Here is a 13,692-nt window from a genome sequence, read left to right on the forward strand (position 1 = left end):
TGATTGAGAGTTTTGCTGGACATAGAATTCCAAGTTGGAAATAATTGTCAACATTTTAAAATAATTTTTGGAAGCACAGCTCCATTGTCTTCCACTTTCTAGACATGCCGTTAAGTCCAAAGCTACTCTAATTCCTGAATCCTTGCATTTCTCCTTTTTGTTCCCCTTTGGTAGCTCTCGGGACCTTTTGGCTGCTGTGAAATTTCATGATGCACATCAGCTCTTAGACTGGATACTTGGTGAGCCCTTTCAGTCTGTCAAAGCCCTGGAAAAGTTCTTGTATGATTTATTTTATATTTTTTCCCCTCCATTTTGTCTCTTCTCTAGTTCTGCAACTCCTGTTATTTATATATGAACCTCCTGGATTTATCTTTTTTTTTCTTTCTTTTTTTTTTCCTTTTTTTCTCCCATATTCCATTTCTCTGTTCCACCAAATGAAAGATTCTCTACTTCAGCTTCCAACCCTTCCGTTGCAATTTTATTTCCATTATCTGTTCTTTAGTTCCCTAGGGCCCTTCCTCATATCTGGCTGTGGACACAATATGGACGTAGTAGCTTTTCTTAACGCTCTGAAGATGTTGATCGTAGTTTGGGTTCTTTGTTCAGTTTTGTTTTGCTGTCTGCATAGCCTCTATTTCCTCTGAATTTCTTTTCTTGTTTGTTTTGATCCCTGCCTTTCATGTTAGAAGTTTCATCAAATTTCTGGCCGTCCATTTGAAGTCCTGCCCAGATTCCAAATTTGAGAGTCAGGACCCAAATGGTTGGCCAGAGTTTGCAACATGCAGGCAGGGAGAGTTCAGCAGGGGCTTTGGGGCAGGGTCATCACAGAGGACTCTGACAGACACCAATGTCATGACTATCTAACTTCTCACTTGGACTGGTCATTTTCTCTACAGAAGGATCCTCCACCTCCAGTATGAGACCTCTCACTTGCCTCCCCATGGCTGGTGTCCACAGGTCCAGAACCTTCTTGGCGCAGCGAATCCAGAGGACAGACCTCGGCACATTGACCCAGAAGCCCTTCAGGTATTCTGTGCACACAGACAATTTCGTGAGCTGTGTTTTCACCAAAATTCTCCTAAGCATTTCCCCTTACTAAAGAGGACATTAAATGCTCCTGAACCAGCTCTTGACTTTTCTGTTAGCTGAATGCCATTATCTGTGCCTTATTCTTTTAAGTTGAAAACTCTGAGGTTCAGAGGTCAGAGGTTGGTAGGTAGGGTAACAACCCAGGGTGGAGGGACAGGTGCAGTTATTTATTCCAACACCTGCAGCACCGACATCTCCATTCCAGGCATGGGGCCAGCTGATGGCAGAGAGCAGGCTCCATGGGACACGTGGCCCCTGGCCTAAGGGAGGCACAGTCCAGGGGGGCAGCGTGAAGGCCAGGAGCAGGAGTGGCATTGGAGGATGGGACTGGGAGGAGATGAGGCTCCTGGGAAGGGCGGTGTGGGGGGTGGAGGAGAGCTTAAAGAAGGAAGGAGAGAGCTGAGAAAGCACTGGGAGAGAAGAGTCCCGGAGAAGGTTGTCCGACCGCCAAGGGAGAGGTTGTGGGATCTGAGTTGGTGTTCGCAGTTTTCATTTTCATTCCTGCACATTTTTGTGCCGTCGAGTTGCTGCACATTGAGTGCCTTAAGGAGGGCAGACTTGTGAAAGTTAAGAATGGCTGTCCACAACCTGCTGGCTTCGCGCCAATCTCCTACTCTCCAAGGCGACAGTTGGCAGATCAGTCCCAGAGAGCAACTGAGAAGGGAATGGGGAAAGACGAAACAGAGCGGGATTTGGCCACAGCCCAGAACCCAACCACCTAGCTGTGGCCAAGGCTCTGCCCCTTATCCGCTGGCACCCTTGAGACGTGGGAGTGACTTCCCTGAGCGCAGCTTGCACGTCTGTCAAATGGGTGATCTGGAAGGGTCCGTGTGTGTCGGAGAGTGCTGTCCAGGAGCCCAGCATGGGCCTTGTGCTCCATACGTCACGGAGGCAGCCTCCCCTGAGGAGTGTGGCCAGGAAGGGAAGGCACCTGGCCAGTAGCTGAGTGGGGCAGACAGGTTGAGCCAGGTGGCTTTGCTTCCCCACATTCGGGCACGATAAGGAAACCCTATGCAGGTAGACAGCAGCAGGGGGAAAAGGAGAGGCCGGGGGGAGGCAGGGCCAGGAGGAAGTGGGGCAGGGTGATGGGAGTGGAGGGGCAAGGCCAGTAGGGACAGGAAGGACACCAGCTCCAGAGAAAGTTCTTTCCGGGTGACACCATGCTGGGCAATGAAGAGCAGGGCTCAGGATGAGGGATGGGGGAAACAGAGACCACAAAAAGAGAAACGACTCCCTGGGGACCAAACCTCCACCTGGGGCCCTGCCGTTATCTCACTGGGCCTCTACAAAAACGAAGAACGGGGCCCCCAGTGAGCAGGACAGGGCCTTGTCCTGCTGACTGAAGCGTGCACACAGGCACCCATCTCCCCGTCTCTGCGCGGCCCCCCAGCCCCTCTGGAATTCCTCCACAACCCCGGCCCCAGACTGCCTCCCAGTCTTCCTGCCTCCCAGACCAGGGTCGCCCTGTGGGAGGCCCAGGTGGGGGGAGCCTGGCCCCCCCAAGCATCTGGGCCCAGGAACATGGAGAAGAGCCCGCTCCCCACTTGCGCTAGTGAAGGCAGGGGCCGCAGTGTGGTGGGAAGACCACCGGCTTATTTGGCCTCGGGCAAGCCCCACAGGCCTTGTCTGTACCAGTAGAAATCAGTACACTGTGTTGTGCACTCGCTGTGTGCAGGGCACTGGGCACACATTACCCCACTTACTCCTCGAGCCCCCACACACAGGGCAGTTCTAATACTTTCCCTGTTTCAGAGGTGAGGAAACTGAGGCTCAGACAGGCTGGACACTTGCCCAGAGTCATAGTGCTAACTCGAAACAGGGCTGGGATTCAAACCCGGGCTGCTCCTAGCTCAGTCCTGGGCCCTCAGGCCCCTCACCGTGCAGCTGAGAGGCAGACCTGCGCCCACCGACTGAGGACAGTGAGGTGTGACGGGACACCCTGCGAGCTCCAGACCAGAGCCCAGGTCACCCTGAGCCAAGACACCAGGCAAAGCCCTGGAGGGGGTCATTCCTTTGAACTTCCGTGTCATAGATGAGAAGACTGGGGTCCAGGGAGGGGCAGAGGCCTACCCTGCGTCACCAGAGTGAAGCGAGGGCAGAGGCGACACTGAAACCAGGCCCCAAGGCCCCCAAAGAGCCCTGAGCGCCCGAGTTAAGAGTGGCTCTGCCCGGAGGCTGCCCTGTGTGAGGCCGGGCCAGAAACCACTGCTGATTTCCACAGCGGGTTCCAGGCTGACGGCTGGAGGCAAGGCCAGAGGAGGAAGAGGGGGCAAGGAGGAGGCTTTCATCACTCAGGTCTTGGAGGAACTTGGAGAAACAAAGGAATTTCACCTTGGAACCCCAGCTGGCCCTGATCTGGGCGACTCGGCACGGCTGACTCAGGAGCCCGGGTCCCTCGAGCGAAGGTCTGCGGCCAGGCCACTCTGGACTCACTCCAAGACGTTGGCAAATCTGGTCCCCACCCAACCCTGGATGTCGACTGTTCCCATGCCCGCACCCTGGGTCTGGTGCTTTCCTCTCCAAGCCGCCTCCACAGCCCCTCCCCCCAGACCACACCCAGACCCACCGTCCAGCCAGGGTCAGCTCCCCCCACACACACGCCTGCACCCTCGCCGTCCCCAACAACAGGACGTCACCAAATGCGCTGTCAAATCATTGCACAAAACTACAACCCACTTGATAAAAACATGTACGTCAGAAAACACACACCACACAGAACATTTCATGACAGCAATCTGCACTGGACCTTATGTTATACATTGGAGAGTAGGACTTTTCTCCCTTTTTTTTTTTTTTTTCCAAAATCGTATCTGCTGGCACATAACAGATGCATTTAAAACATACACATAAGAGACAGAAAGTAGCTCGGTGGCGCTTAGGGCCGGGGAATGGAGGGATCGGAGGATGATCCAGAAACCGTATGAGGACTCTCAGGGTGATGAACATGAAAATACAACTCCGTGAATATACTAAAAACCACTGGATTGTCCTTAAATGGGTGAATTATATGATATGTGAATCATATCTCAATAGAGCTGTTGCCACAGACACACACACACACATGCACACACACGCAAGCAACGTCCTCCTGGCCCCTTCTGCTGGGTCTGCCAGCCCATAGATCACCCGTGACAGTGGCAGTTGTCCTTACACAGCCACTTGACCCAGGATTCCAATAGCATCGAACACTTCCAACAAATTTAGAGCAGCAGTTTTTAGCAGAAAAAAAAATTCGCGCTTATCAAGAGCACTGCTCTCCCTGAGGGAGCAACTCTGCCCCGCAGGGACCTTCGGATAAGCAGCCTTGGGAAAGAGCCGGTCTTGCCTCACCGATGGCCTCCAGCCTGGGATGACATCAGCGGGGCAGGCAGTGTCTCAAGCAACATCACCGCGATGCGCTTCCACAGGGAAATGCCGTCAACTCGGTTTTGCTCCAAACAGCTTAGAACTATGATAAAATTCCTGATTTAAAGCCAATCCCTGTCGTTCTACGTGACCCCGCGTTTCTCCCTCAGAAGCAGCCCCAACTGACGTGGCACGGAAGACCGTGGGGTCCCCTTCTTGGCAGCCACCCCAGCTCCGGGCCAGGCCTCCGTGCCTCCCTCAGCCCGTGCTGTGGGGCACTGACCACCCCCAGGAGTGGCCCAGGCTGCAGGTTACTGCCTCGTGCTACCCACTAGCCACAGTCACATCGCAGGACAGGCTGTGATTCAGTGTGGGCCAATGAGATTCCAGGAAGGGTTTGCTCACTTCTCTGAAAGAGCTTCCAGAAACACGTCATTCCCCCGGGCTGAAGCTGGAGGTATTAGTTGTCTATTGGTGCTTAACAGATTGCCGTAAAACTCAGTGGCTTGAAACGACAGCTGTTGATAACCACACAGCTTCTGTGGGCCAGGCAGCCAGGATCGGCTTTGCTGGGAGCTCGAGTCCAGGGTTCCCCCCAAGGGGCTGCTGTCAGCTGAGGCTTGACTGGGGCAGAGGATCAGCTTCCAATCTCAGTGGATGAAACTGGCCCTACCGCGAGACCTCCCAGTGGCTGTGGGCAGGAGGCCCTGGTCCTCCCTGGTGTTGGTCACAGGCCTCATTTTTTCACCTCATGGCCTCTTTGAGGGCTGCTTGGGTCCTGCCAGCACGGCAGCTGCCTTTCCCCAGAACAAACGATCTGAGAGAGCATGCAGAAGGCTGCACTTCTTATGTCCCAGTCTCTGCAGTGACACACTGTCACTTCTACTTTTTCCCACTTGTTAGAGCGAGGCATTAAGTCTAGCCTAGACTTAAGGAAAGAAGAACCGGGCTCTACTTTTTAAAAGAAGTGTCAACGAATCTGTGGACATATTTTAAACCACACTGAGGAAGCCTGCAGCCCCAGAGATTTTTGGCACCCATCTTGCAACCACAAAGAGGAGCCAGTTTTTAGAAAGATGTATGGAAACAAGGCCTTTGATGCCACTGTGGACTAAACCAGCCCACCACCAGGCCTACTTTGAAACTTCCGGTTACATGATAAATCCTCGTTCCAACTGGGATTTCTGCTGCTTGGAATTGAGTGTGTCCTGGTCCTGGTGGGAATGAAGGTGGCAGCACAGAGTCATGTGGCCCAACCACCCACAGCATGTCACGGGGACTCTCTCACCCACCCCTGTGGGACCCAGGGCACTGCCAGGGCTCACAGGGCTTCGCTGCACAGAGGGGCCAGTGGGCTCCTGCCCGTGCCCTCCACCCCATCAGGAGACTCAGTAAGAAACTCGTGGATAGTCACATATCCAGAATTTTCTCATTTTGTGACCCAGATAGAATGCTCAGATACAGCCGGCCCTCCCAATCCATGGGCTCTGCATCTGTAGATTCAACCAATCGCAGAGCAAAAACATTCAGGGGGAAAAAAAATTGTGTCTGTATAGACATTTCTCCTTGTCATTACTCTCCCATCCAAGTACTAACCAGGCCCGAGCCTGCTTAGCTTCCGAGATCAGAGGAGATCAGGCGCGTTCAGGGTGGTATAGCCATAGACCCTTGTCATTGCTCTTTAAACAATACAGTATAACAACTTTTTACACTGCATTTACATTGTATGAGGTATTATAAGTAACCTATGGTTTAAAGTTGTACGGGAGGATGTGGGTAGGTTATTTGCAATTTCATATCAGGGACTTGAGCATCCACAGATTTTGGTATTGGTGGGGGATCTTGGAACTACACCCCCATGGATACCGAGGGATGACTATACTAGATTTTTGAACTCAAAACCAAACCCCCTGAGTTGGGCTCCCATATTAAGACCAGATCGGTGTCCTCAGGCCTTGATGGCTCCTACACCTCCAAATACCAAAAGATCATTTCAGATATGCCTTCCTGTGCCTTCAACCTCTAGCTCAGACAGTTAAACACCAGCAAACAGTGGGAACAGCATAAGAAAGCTTGAGAGGCTCACGCCTATAATCCCAGCACTTTTAGAGGCTGAGGTGGGAGGATCACTTGAGGCCAGGAGTTCAAGACCAGCCTGGGCAATGTAGCGAGACCCCATCTCTACAAAAAAATTTAAAAATTAGGTAGGCATGCTGGCACACACCTGTAGTCCCAGCTACTTGGGAGGCTGAGGCAGGAGGATCACTTGAGCCCAGGAGTTTGGGGCTGCAGTGAGCTATGAAGACATTACTGCCCTCAGCCTGGGTGACAGACCAAGACCCTATCTCTTAAAAAAAAAAAAAAGCCTAAGAGGCTGAAAAATATGTGGTTGAGTTTCAAATTCACCACCACCACCCAGCTGCAAAGCCTTTGGCAAACCCTCAGTTTCCTTCTCTGTTCATGGAAAAATTAATACCCAACTCAGAGGACGATTGAGAAGATTAATGAAATACATATATTTCCATCTTCTTGCTTCACCATGGTGGCACTGGGTTTGTATTCCCGAGGCCACCTCAGGGTTCAAGCTGCTGCCAGAGCTCTAACCTGTTGCTGGCCAGGAGAAGGAGGCAGGGTCACAGAAGATAGGGCCACAGAAGACAGAAAGATAGGGCCCCACAGAGGATAGGGCCCCTCCCTGCAGGGCCAGCTGCACTTCAGCAGCCTTTCCTAAGGTCCCACACCAGCCAGTTACATCTCCCTGGCCAGAACTGAAGCACATGACTGCACTTAGCTACAGGGAGGCTGGAAAATGCAGTTTTTATTTTGATGGCAATATCCCCAGCTAGCAGTCTTGGCTGCAGTAAGTTAGGCTAGGTCAGGAAGGAAGAGGAAGGAAGCCTGGTAGAGACTGTAGCTCGGAACCATGCTCTTCCTCCAGCTTCACCAGGAATAAAGCTGATAATCTGACCCCATCAGACGTCTGGGTCTCTCGCTCAGTCACTACAGGACTTACAGGCAGGAAGAAATGTTCCTGGGACCTCAGCAACCCCCAGCAGGGTGGCCGGCACAGAACAGATGAGTAGCACTTTCATTTCTGCAGTAGTCACCGTGGTGGCAACTCCCCGTCTCATGATAACCCCTCTCCTCTCTGAAAAACCCCAAGAACACAGAAGTGGGTCCCAAGTAACCCTCCTCTCCAGAGGTGACAATTTTACTCGTGTGCCCAGGCTGGGCAAATCACAGCCCCTTCCAGAACTGTCCAAAGTTCCTCCCAGAGGGAGGAAGCTGATGGAGATAATGAAGCCAGAGCCAGAGTAAAGCTCTCCAAAGCCTGCTGGCCGTGGTCAAGGTCCTTATTCCTGTCCCAGGGACGCCGGAGACCCAGTGCGCCTCTGGCCTTCTGGTAAACGCCCAGTCTGCGTCACCCAACTTCACCTGGTTTCTGTCACTTGCCATCAAAAACTGTGACTACTCCAGGTATCTTTCCTTTTACAATAGAGAAGAGCTTCCACATTTACAACACTTTTAGTCATAGAATAGTATTAGAATTCTTTCCATAACAAGTGGCAGAAATCCAGCTCAAATTGGCTTAAACAAAAATAAATACATACATGAATAAAAATTCATTGATAGAAATTTGAAAAGTCCAAAGGCAGAAGCTGATGATCTGGTGGAGTTCCAGGGCCCCAATGCTCTGTCTGTAACTCACTCTGTCTCTTGGTTCTTCTTTCTTCCTTTTTGGCTGTACCCAGCTGCCGCTGTCGGCATGTGACAAGAAAGCAGCCCAGGCAGCTCCTATCTCCATGGTGCTGGCAGCTCACCTGTGCACAGGTAGAGGGACCACCCTCTGCAGCGTGCATGGATCTCACAGAGGAACTCTGATTGGCCAGCCTGGGTCACACGCTCACCCCGTAGTCTACTCATAGTGTACCTGTGTACCTGGTAGATAGACCTTCTGCACGGACCAGCCCTGCAGCCAGGGGCCAGCTGTGCTCTGTGGTTGATGGAGCCTCAGGAACTATACCAGACAGAGGAAAGACAGTCCCCAAAAGCAGAGAGGTGCTGGGCAGACCACAGACACAATAATACACCTTTGTACTGTGAAACAAGCAAGGGATTTGGAGCCTGATGGACTTGGGCTCAAATCCTAGTTCAACCACTGAGTGGTCGTGTGGCACTGGGCAAGTCACCTGAGCTACTTGAGACTTAATTTTTTCATCTTTAAAATGGACATAATCATACCTGTCTTTCAGGGTTGCTGCAAGACAACAAGGCACTTAGAAAATGCATAGGTTTCAACTAGCCCACCTAACATCGCTGCCTTGAACGTCACCCTCTCGTGACTTAGCTCAGGGTGTAAAGACCAAACGTGAAACAGTGTTTCTTTCCCGGTTTGCTTCCACATGCCCAGCTTCGGGGCATCTCACTACGGCAAATTCCCCGCCCCCCAGCCTATTCCCCACTTTGAGGGTGTTTCTTCCACGTCCTTATCCCACCCCCACCTAACAGTTCAAATGCTGGGGAGGACCTACGACATCTGGGGAGAAGCCAGCCCTGGAGACGGGACGCAAGGTCATGGCATTTCTAATCTTAAGTAACAGATGTGGCTGTTAAAACTATTTTATCATTACAGAAAATTTCTTTTGCTGTTTCATTTTGTTTTGTTCAGCCTTGGGCGGGGTCATGTGGTCATTTGTGGGTAGGGTGACCTTCCCAAAGAAGGAATGAAACATGTCGTCCCCGCCCAGGCTAGCGATTACATAGCCAGGGTCTGTGAAGACTGAATGCTCCATGTCCTGAAGGAAAGGGACTCCACTCTGGGGACTGTTTCTTGTCATGGATCCTGAGTTATTCCTTCTGGCCAGAAAGAATGAAATGAAGGTAAACAGGGGACAGAGTTGACAGAATTTTGGGGGCAGGACTCAGTGGGCAAGGGAGAGGAGAAGACTAAACCCCTGGGAGCCAAGGGCCCAGAGCCCCCAGTGGGGGAGTGTTGCCAGTGTGGGGGGCCCTGCACAGGGCATCTCTGAGGCTGGTTCAAGGGCCCGGCCCATCACAGCCCTCCTATGAGAACTTGCCCCACATGGACTTCCCAGGGAGGATCCCGGGCCTGAGTCCTAATCTTCACTCGGCTGTCCCATGCAGCCTCCCCGGCTCCCCAAAGACCCCACAGCCTCTGTGAGTCCAGAGGAGCCCCCACACCGCAGCTTGAGGGTGAATGACTGGGCCAGAACACTCCCTGCCTGGGTGCAAGACACACGATAGCCCTGTCCCCCTCCCTATGTTGCCCAGGCTGGTCTCCAGTGATCATCCCACCTCAGCTTCTCGAGTAGCTGGCGCTGCAGGCACGCCCCACCGTACCCAGCTTCAGTTTTATTTTTGACAGCTTCACTCCACTTCCTCACTGCAAACATATTAAAATATTAAAAATTTGCTGTAAAGTTTTGAAAGGATATTTCTAATTTTGCTCTTGAAACCATTTGGCTAGGAGTAACTGATTTAAATCACAATTGGGAATTCTTACAAAATGAGAAAAACCTAGCCCACACAGTCTTTCAAATGTAATGAAATTTTTATGAATACTAAATTTAACAATTAATGAGGCTGATATACTGTTACAGTTGGACATTTGATTAAGAATTTATTGATTTCAATTTTGCAGTGTTCTCATTTTAGAGCTAATCATTTTTTCCTCGGCTATCAGATATTCACATGGGTCCCTGGGAGGCCCCTCTGCTGTGGGCTTCTCTAGCAGGTGGCACGTAAGTAACCTGAGCCAACAGGCCTTCCCTGTCCTCCCCGACTCACCCACGCCCCTTTACACACGCACATAATCAGGATTAACATCTGTCTTGGCAGGACTGTGGAGGCACTGTCCAGCTCTAGATGAGGAAGAGGATGGAGCCAGAGCAGGGTGGGAAAGCCATGCCACGCCACGCCACGTGAGAAGGGACTTCCTCACTACCACCAGTGGCCAGGCTGCTAAGGGCACAGGAGGCCTGAGATCGGTCAGCCCTGGAGCTTGGCATGGGCACCTCTTCCCTCTGGGGGAATGGAGGGTCTTGGGGACAGGAGGGGAGGGACCACCGGCCCTGGTTTCCATGGCCGGCCACAGAGCAGTGCCCATACTTATTTGGGGGCAAAAGCCTCTGTGATCCAGGCAGGTGGGCATCGGGGCAAGCGAGTGGCTTCTACGTGGCACAAGGACAACGCCCCACAGGAGGACATGAAAAAGCTGACACAGCAACATAGGCAGGTGAGCACAGTATCCCAGCCTCTCTTCGGAACCAGAGCGAGCGGGGGGCTGAGGCAGCCTCAGCCAGGTCTGCCGCAGGGGCTGAGGCAGAAAAATGCCACCTTGTCCTTGCTCCTGTCTCTCCCAGGGCTCCAGATATCCGTCTGCTGCCCACCAGCCCCTCCTTCACCCTGGAAGCTCAGCCGGCGCCGCTGAACTTAAACTTCCCGCCACTAGGTGGAGCCAAAGCCCACGGCAACAGCGCGGGGCCCGGGAGGCAGAGGACGCGGGCACCGGGCTGAGTCTGCGCCCGGCGCGGCCAGGCAGAGGGATGAGAGCGCGGACCTATTCGCTTTCACAGTCCTCTCTGTCTGGACTCGCACTGAAGGCGAAATCGTCCCAAGCAGACCCCGGCGGCCACAAAGCCCATTTATCGGACGAGGAGTCTGAGGCCCTGAGAGGGTCCGGGGGAGCCAGGACAGGGTGAAGCCAGAGCCCGCGCCTGGCCCGCAGCTCCTTCCCGAGCTCCGCTGCCTGGATGCACGCCGACCGCGGGAGCGCCGTGAAGCAGGAGCCGCCTCCAGAAGTGGCGGTCCCGAGAGCGGGACCCAGTCACACGATGGCCGCGGAGCCCGCAGCCGGCCCAGTGCCCGGGCTGTCGTCCCTGCGGCGGGGCCGGGGCGGTCGCAGCTGAGGCGCGGGGTCTGGGGGCAAACGCGGGCACACGCGGCGGGGGCGGGCGCAGCCGAGGTGCGGGGTCTGGGGGCAAACGCGGGCACACGCGGCGGGGGCGGGCGCAGCCGAGGTGCGGGGTCTGGGGGCAAACGCGGGCACACGCGGCGGGGGCGGGCGCAGCCGAGGTGCGGGGTCTGGGACGCACCCGGCGGCGGGGGCGGGGCTGGCGCGGCCCAGGCGCTCTCGCATTGGATGCGGGCGTTGCTGGGGTTCTCGGATTGGCGGGCCGTTGGGGGGGAGGCGGGGCCGAGGGCGTAAAGGTCCGGACTTAGCGGGAGGCAGGTACCGGGATCTGGCGCAGGTGTCGCGGATTCTTCTGCGGCCGGGGCCCGAGCTGCAGGCTGATCCAGCATCTGGGGTGGCCATCGGCCGCGTTGTCCCCAGGCATAGGCGTGCTGCGGGGGGTCCACCTCCAGGCTCCCTCAGATAGGCAGGTGTGCACCCTTCCGCACGGCCTGCCCCGCCCTGCGCTTTCACTGACCTCCCACCAGCCGAACCAGGTAGGTGTCCAGACCCTTCCCTATCCCGCCCCTGCTCCTGTCGCCATCAGCCATGCCACCCGTCCCCAACTCCCATGTTCCCCTGCAGAAGTGTCCTCCAGGGTCCAGGGGGGCAGCACACGTAGCTTTGCGCACCCAGTGCCAGCACAGAGCCCCGCCCTCTGTGGTCGTCCTTCGCCTCTCGCGAGTCTGTGCGGCAAGGGACCAGGCACCTGGTTGCTACGCGAGTTGGGTAAGGATGTTTGCAGAACTGTGTTGGGGTTAAAGGTCACCGCGCCTGTAAAAACGGAAAATGGTCAGTTATCGTCAGTGTCAAGAAGAAAACCTGCCCCCTTGTTGCCCTTTCCCTACCGCAGGGCGCTGCTTCAACCCGTCTGCGAATGCGAGCCTGCACGTGAATTCTGGTCGAGAGGCGGAGCAGAAACCAGCTGCCTGCCTCCGTGCAAGAGTCAACCACGGAGTTTCCGTCAACAGCAAGCGTCCTTTGCAATCCGAAGGAGGAAATTAGCTCTCTGGATGCTCCAAGTTCCCGCCCTCTCAGGACAGTCAGCGGGGTCCGCCAGAGGGCAGCGGAAGGACGGAGCTGCTCACTGAGTTAGCTCTCGCCAGCGCCGAAACGGTGCCGAGCTGAATAAAAACAGAACTGATGAGAGTTCACAGTTTGAGTGGTTACTCTGGGCCAGCCATCCTTCTGAGTGGGTTGTAGAAAACTCACTCATCTGGCCGGGCGCGGTGGCTCACGCCTGTAATCCTAGCACTCTGGGAGGGCGAGGCGGGTGGATCGCTCGAGGTCAGGAGTTCGAGACCAGCCTGAGCAAAAGCGGGACCCCCCCCATCTCTACTAAAAAAAATAGAAAGAAATTATATGGACAACTAAAAATATATAAAGACCGGGCATGGTGGTGCATGCCTGTAGTCCCAGCTACTTGGGAGGCTGAGGCAGGAGGATTGCTTGAGCCCAGGAGTTTGAGGTTGCTGTGAGCTAGGCTGATGCCACGGCACTCTAGCCTGGGCAACAGAGTGAGACTCTGTCTCAAAAAAAGAAAAGAAAAGAAAATTAACTCATCTGATCCTCCCATCAACCCTATGAGGTGGATCCAATTACGTTAACCCCATTCTAAAGATGAGGACACAGAAGCACAGAAACATTGAGTAACTTGCCTAAGGTCACACAGCCAGTGAGAAGTAAATCCAGGATATGACCTCAGGAGTAGAGCTGTAAATCCTGCATCCCTAAGCCTGTACAATTCTGCTCCTGGTGAAGAAGAAGGGGAGAATGGAGAGTAGAGGAGGCAGCTGAGGTCCCCCCAGCCATAACTCTGGGGGCGCTTTAAGGCCAGTTCCAGAAGCAGGCACCAGACAAGGGCGTCAGGACCTTGGGTCATCAGGCAGGTAAGGTTAGAAAATCTGAGCTCCCACACACATCTACCCTACATACCTTGCAGGGACCTGGCCCAGCCCACCTGTCACCACCTGCGACTAGACCCGGCCCTCCGATGCCCTGGGTGCCTGCTGCCATGGTGTGCGCTTCCAACCGCTGCAGCCTGTCTGCTTAGATGTGTGAGGTTGGCCTGGACTCACCCTCATCCTTATCATGTAGACAGCCTCGCCCTTCCCCCATCAGGCTGTCTCAGGCCTCCCCAGGCCAGGCCGGGGTCCAACCATGACTGAGGGGATGTTTGTGGGATCCTGTCCGGGACAACCTTGAGAGGAGTTTCAGGCCTGAGTGTGATCCTTTCCTGGTTTTCTTCCCAATTTAACAAACATTTACTGAGCTGCTGTGAGTGT

The 13,692-nt window shown here is 54.2% G+C and overlaps 1 long non-coding RNA gene across 1 annotated transcript; it reads left to right on the forward strand.

Moving 5' to 3' along the window:
• The first annotated feature begins 11,615 nt into the window (after positions 1-11,615).
• LOC123624308 lies at positions 11,616-12,559 on the forward strand. Its single transcript, XR_006730108.1, has 3 exons — positions 11,616-11,904; positions 11,993-12,136; positions 12,261-12,559. It is a non-coding gene; the product is annotated as an uncharacterized LOC123624308 (long non-coding RNA).
• Positions 12,560-13,692: the final 1,133 nt, after the last annotated feature.

Source organism: Lemur catta, chromosome 1, assembly GCF_020740605.2.
Source record: "Lemur catta isolate mLemCat1 chromosome 1, mLemCat1.pri, whole genome shotgun sequence".
In the NCBI taxonomy this organism is placed as follows: Eukaryota; Metazoa; Chordata; class Mammalia; order Primates; family Lemuridae; genus Lemur; species Lemur catta.